This window comes from Bubalus bubalis, chromosome 7 (genome assembly GCF_019923935.1).
Source record: "Bubalus bubalis isolate 160015118507 breed Murrah chromosome 7, NDDB_SH_1, whole genome shotgun sequence".
In the NCBI taxonomy this organism is placed as follows: domain Eukaryota; kingdom Metazoa; phylum Chordata; class Mammalia; order Artiodactyla; family Bovidae; genus Bubalus; species Bubalus bubalis.
Window position 1 is genome coordinate 28,665,978 of NC_059163.1, and position 6,000 is coordinate 28,671,977.

Sequence of the window (6,000 nt, forward strand, 5' to 3'; positions counted from 1 at the left end):
TATTTATCAGTTCAGTTCAGTTCAGTCACTCAGTCATGTCCGACTCTTTGCGACCCCATGAACCACAGCACACCAGGCCTCCCTATCCATCCCCAACTCCTGAAGTCCACCCAAACCCATGTCTGTTGAGTCAGTGATGCCATCCAGCCATCTCATCCTCTATCATCCCCTTCTCCTCCTGCCCTCAATCTTGCCCAGCATCAGGGTCTTTTCAAGTGAGTCAGCTCTTTGCATCAGGTGGCCAAAGTATTGGAGTTTCAGCTTTAGCATCAGTCTTTCCAATGAACACCCAGGGCTGATCTGCTTTAGAATGGACTGGTTGGATCTCCTTGCAATCCACGGGACTCTCAAGAGTCTTCTCCAACACCACAGTTCAAAAGCATCAATTTTTCGGCGCTCAGCTTTCTTTATAGTCCAACTCTCACATCCATACATGACCTCTGGAAAAACCATAGCCTTGACTACACAGACCTTTGTTGGCAAAGTAATGTCTCTGCTTTTTAATATGCTGTCTAGGTTGGTCATAACTTTCCTTCCAAGGAGTGTCTTTTAATTTCATGGCTGCAATCACCATCTGCAGTGATTTTGGAGCCCAGAAAAAGAAAGTCAGCCACTGTTTCCACTGTTTCCCCATCTGTTTGCCACGAAGTGATGGGACCGGATGCCATGATCTTAGTTTTCTCTATTTATAAAATGAGTTAATAACATCCACTTGTCTCATAAAGTAAATTTATGTAAACTACCTGGCTTAACTTCTAAACTGGTAAATTCCCATCTACCCCAAGAGCCCTGGTTTGTATTTCTCATTTTTGTCAAATGATAGACTTTCAGACTACAAAGATATTTACCAAAACATTATTTCCTAAAAAATCTTATTTGACTTAAAATATCTTGATGAAAGATTGGCTTTTGAAATACCAAGCTGAATCAGATTACAGTATATAATGCAATAGAGACAACATCAGTGTGAGTTATAATTTACTAGAATGTAAAGCTTGAGATCAAAATCTATTTGTATTAGAGAGCAAGTGACCACTTCAGATTGAAAATCTGGAGTACAGAGTCTTAATATCTATGGAATTCCAGAATACTTGAAGAAATAACTAGTTTAAATATTTATATAGGATTTAAATTAAATTTTTTGATAAAGAGTTGTTGAAAATTAGACCAAGAGTAATGATATTTCAGAATGGGAACATCTATGGTTTGGGGAGAAAACTTCCATTGCAGAAAGTTTTGTTTAGTGACCCCAACTACCTTAAGTATCACTTCTATTTGCTTGATACCAGAGACTGTGTGTATGTGTTTTAATCACAATAGGAAAAGTAATAATGTCCTCATTTTGCTCATGAGGAAACTCAATAACATCTCCATATTCATATATCTAAGTATTAGTGGAGCTGATAGTTCTGGTCCTGGTCTAAAAGCACATTTAAAAAAGGGAGTTGAAACGACTTTTCTTCAGAACCCTGGGACACAAAACCACCTTTGTATGACTCAATGACATTTCTTCATCCCTCATGAGTCTTGATTAGTTTAGACTTCCTTGGGAAGAGAACCCTAAGGAAGGGAGGATACAGTAGGGAAATCTGTCCACCTCTGGGCAAGTACATAGCTTATAAAGAATGCAGCTTGATTCAACACCTTCCTTCTTTCCCAGGAAGCTTGATAGAGCAATGAGCTTGTCCACACAAGTGTGTGTGTGGAATAGTAATGCCGTGTTTGAGGGCTTTCCAAAGAGGTTATTAGATTTCTGAACAACCATGTTTCTCTTTTCTTCCCCCAACTGACATAAGACTAGAAGACAAAATAGAACCTTACATCAACTTCTGTAGCAATGCAATCTTTACTGTTTTTAAGCCTACTATTTTAGGAACTTGATTGTTCCCTTATTTATTTAATATATATTGATTACCAGCTAATGCCAGTCTTGTAGTAGGAGATGTGACTATTTTGTAAATAAGATATAGTCTGTGACTTTGAGGAGTCTGTGGTCTAATGTAGAATATGGCCAACTGGCTACATAAGCAAGTACAATACAGTGAATGACTATTACAAGATAGATAACTATAGGAAGCTCAGAGAGCAAACAAATGGGAACTCTGATGCAGTTTTAATGAATGGAGTTGTCTGAAGAAACATCTTTGAAACCGTGACCCAGTATTGGTGATGAGTAGGAATAAGACAAACAGAGTGGGGAGAAAGGGTGACTGCTTTGCTAGTGGAGGCAAAAGCAAATACAAGGTAATGAGATGTAAGACAATATGGCCCAGTTGGGTTCCTGAAATTGGTGAGCATAGTATATAAAACATTTATGGAGTGAGGAAAGGAAAAGTTGGGGCCAGATATGTAAGAACAACTTGGATTTTAAAGAAAATTCACAGTCTCTTTGCTTCAGTAATGCTGATTTCTTCAGCAAGGAAATGTTCTCATATGGAAGGACCCTGAGGTGACTGGTTCTGTGCATCATCATTAGGACCCAATTTTACCAGCAGTACCACTAAGACAGGGCTTCCCTGGTGGCTCAGACAGTAAGGAATCTGCCTGCAATTCAGGAGACCCAGGTTCAATCCCTGGGTCAGGAAGATCCCCTAGAGCAGGGAATGGCTACCCACTCCAGAATTCTTGCCTGGAGAATTCCATGGACAGAGGAGCCTGATGGGCTACAGTCCATGGGATCACAAAGAGTCAAACATGACTGAAGCAACTTAGCACACATGCTTACACTTTCCTCAGAATGGAGCATTCATTTATAAAACAAAAGGACATCTTTGCAAATGTTGGTGATCTCTCAAAGTGTAACCTGGATACATTATGTCCTCAGTCCATCTATCAGAGACAAGGATGGACAAAGAAAAAGTGACTAGATGGGGCATAATTCTGGTCTTTTCCCCCTTCTGTAAAGGTAACTCTATGAGCCACTACATAGTAAGTAGAAGGTCTAAATTGGATCAAATAGGGAGGAAGAGGCTCCTTGTTTGAAGGCTAGCTTGTTTGAGGAAATACTGCTTCAAAATAGAGCAAAGTGAAAAATTTTAAAGAAGAGAAAAGCTGCACATAAATACAAGTGACATTTTGTCATCCTCTAGGAATGAATGCCGGAGAAGGCAATGGCACCCCACTCCAGTACTCTTGCCTGGAAAATCCCATGGGTGGAGGAGCCTGGTAGGCTGCAGTCCATGGAGTCACAAAGAGTCAGACAGGACTGAGTGACTTCACTTTCACTTTTCACTTTCATGCATTGGAGAAGGAAATGGCAACCCACTCCAGTGTTCTTGCCTGGAGAATCCCAGGGATGGGGGAGCCTGGTGGGCTGCCGTCTATGGGGTTGCACAGAGTCGAACACGACTGAAGTGACTTAGCAGCAGCAGCAGCAGTAATGAATGCAGAGTTCATGGGACTCCTGACCATTGATCTGTTTATGTAAGTTCCACCCAGCACATAACAAAGAGCCTCCAGAGATCTTCACCATAACCATGGGACCAAGTCCATCATCCAAGAAAGGGAAGAGCTAAACAAAGAGCCAAGCAAGACAAAGATGGGCATGTACTTTTTCCACCTTGACAAGTAACTCTTCTTTCATCCAGCTCCTCACAGGAAAGCTGAATGTCTTTTTGATGTGTTAAACCTTTATGTCCCACCCACACTCTTCACCCTACTCCCACTTCAAATAGGTATTTTAGAATTAGGGCTTTTTTGTATGCCTAAACTAAGTTGTATTCATAAAATAAAGCAGAATGTGGTGAAAAGAACATGGATTCTGAAGTGAGATGAAATTGGGTTTGACTATTTCCCCCACTGATTAACCAAGAGACTTTGAGCAAGCTAATGCTACTCTGGTATTGCATCTGCTACTGTTAAATCTGAACCATCTTTCCCAAAGCCCATACTAAAGTCTCAGCTTGCACCTGGAATTTTTTTCTTCCCTTGAAGAAATTAGTCTCAGTTCAACAATTCTCAAGGTTAAGAGAACCATAAAGTGAAATTGTTATTCAGTCAGCCGTGTCTGACTCTTTGTGACCCATGGACTGTAGCTTGCTAGGCTCCTCTGTCCATGGGATTTCCCAGGCAAGAATACTGGAGTGGGTTACCATTCCCTTCTCCAGGGGATCTTTCCAATCCTGAAATTGAAGCCAGGTCTCTTACATTGCAGGCTGACTCTTTACTGTGTGAGTCACCAAGGAAGCCATTTAAGAGAACCATAGCCAAATGCTAAATACATATCACTCAATTTGAATTACAATGTTGTTAATGCCAAGATCATAAACATAAAATACCTGCCCCCTGAAGCTGGTTGTGGAAACAGACATTTATTATGGACAGATCAGCCTGTCTTCAATATGAAAAAAGTTAAATGGAATTGCTTACTTGTGGTCATTTATTTGTTAGATTTGTGAAACAAGAGTTTTAGGATTATTTACTCCAGTGTTTATAATAAAATATCTATCTTTCAAATAACAATCATATGTTATTTGACAGTAGTATTTCTTTCGTGTGAAGGAAAGGACATAGGAAATGAAATCACTTGGAAAAAAGGGAAGTTGCTCTATTAGAAATGACTGGACTTCTGCATGTTTTAATTATGTCTTGGGGTAACCAAGACCCACGCATGCAGTTGAGTCAAACGACAGTTGGAAGAAAAAGCTTTAAAATGCCAATTCAAGGTGGTATAAATTTATATAGCTATTTTCCCTCTTTCTTTAAAAGTTTCTTTATAATTTTGACCTTTTGTTTTTATAGATATGTGAATTTTTTAAAAACTAAGTTGAGATGAAACTCTTAGCAATTTGATGAAAGCAGTTGACATAGAAAATAGATCTTATGTTGCAGTTTCTGTATTTTTTTCTCTCACAGCTCTCTTTCTTAAAACTTAATTTTGAAATTTTTGTTTTAAAATGTGAGCTTCACCTTAACTAGTTCTTTCCCCTACTTTGCCCTTTGGGATCACTGAAGTATTTAAGACACAATTTGATTGAAATCCAAATGCCATGTCAGATTCTGTTGAAGAGAGCTCAGCCCGTCTGTGGGATTGTTGATATAAGACTCACCTGACTGGAAATTCCACAAGGTCAGAGACCACATCTGCTTTGTTCACACCATGTGCCAACTTCTGGCCCAGTGCTTGCAACAGACAGGTGCTCCACAAACGTTTCTCCAATGAAAATAAAAATTCCCCAGTTCTCAGAGTTTTCCCACCAAGAGCAGTATCAACAAAAGGAAGTAAAAATGTTTTGTCTATTTTTGCTCTCCCACGGGGACAACTGCTTTATGCACATGAACCCAGAAGACTCCAGAATGGAAACTAGAGTTCTGGCTTATGCTCTCATTTAACAGTGAACAGATAAAAGAGTATCCAGTTCAGCAAGGCAGCAATTTTCCCCTTTGGTGAATTAACCATCCAGCACCTTATAGGCTGATACCAGGCTGGGGTAAGAGGTAGTACATAGGAGGCAGGGTGAGGGGTGGAGAGCAGTATGCAGGGCCTGTAAGTGTTTAGCATCCACTGATGGAGGGCTCTGCTACTTCCTTCTTCCCATTGCCTTTGTTTCGCAGACCTTGGAGAATCCAGAAGACCCCACAGACAGTACTTTCAGAAGCCAATGAATGAGCTTGAATGGTGACCCATGGATTTAATCTAATTAACCTTAAACACACTAAGACTAAACAGATTAGCTTCCCTTGTGGGTATCACAGTAGTTCCTGTTGTTCAGTCGCCAAGTCATGTCTGACTCTTTGCAACCCCATGGACTGCAGCACTTCAGGCTTCCCTGGACTTCATTATCTCCCTGAGTTTACTCAAACTCATGTGCATTGAGTCAGTGATGCTATCCAACCATTTCATCCTCTGTTGCCCTCTTTTGCTCCTGCCCTCAATCTTTCCCAGCATCAGGGTCTTTTCCAATGAGCCAGCTTTTCGCATCAGGTGGCCAAAGTATTGGAGCTTCAGCTTCAGCGTCAGTTCTTCCAGTGAATATTCAGGGTTGATTTTCTATAGGATTG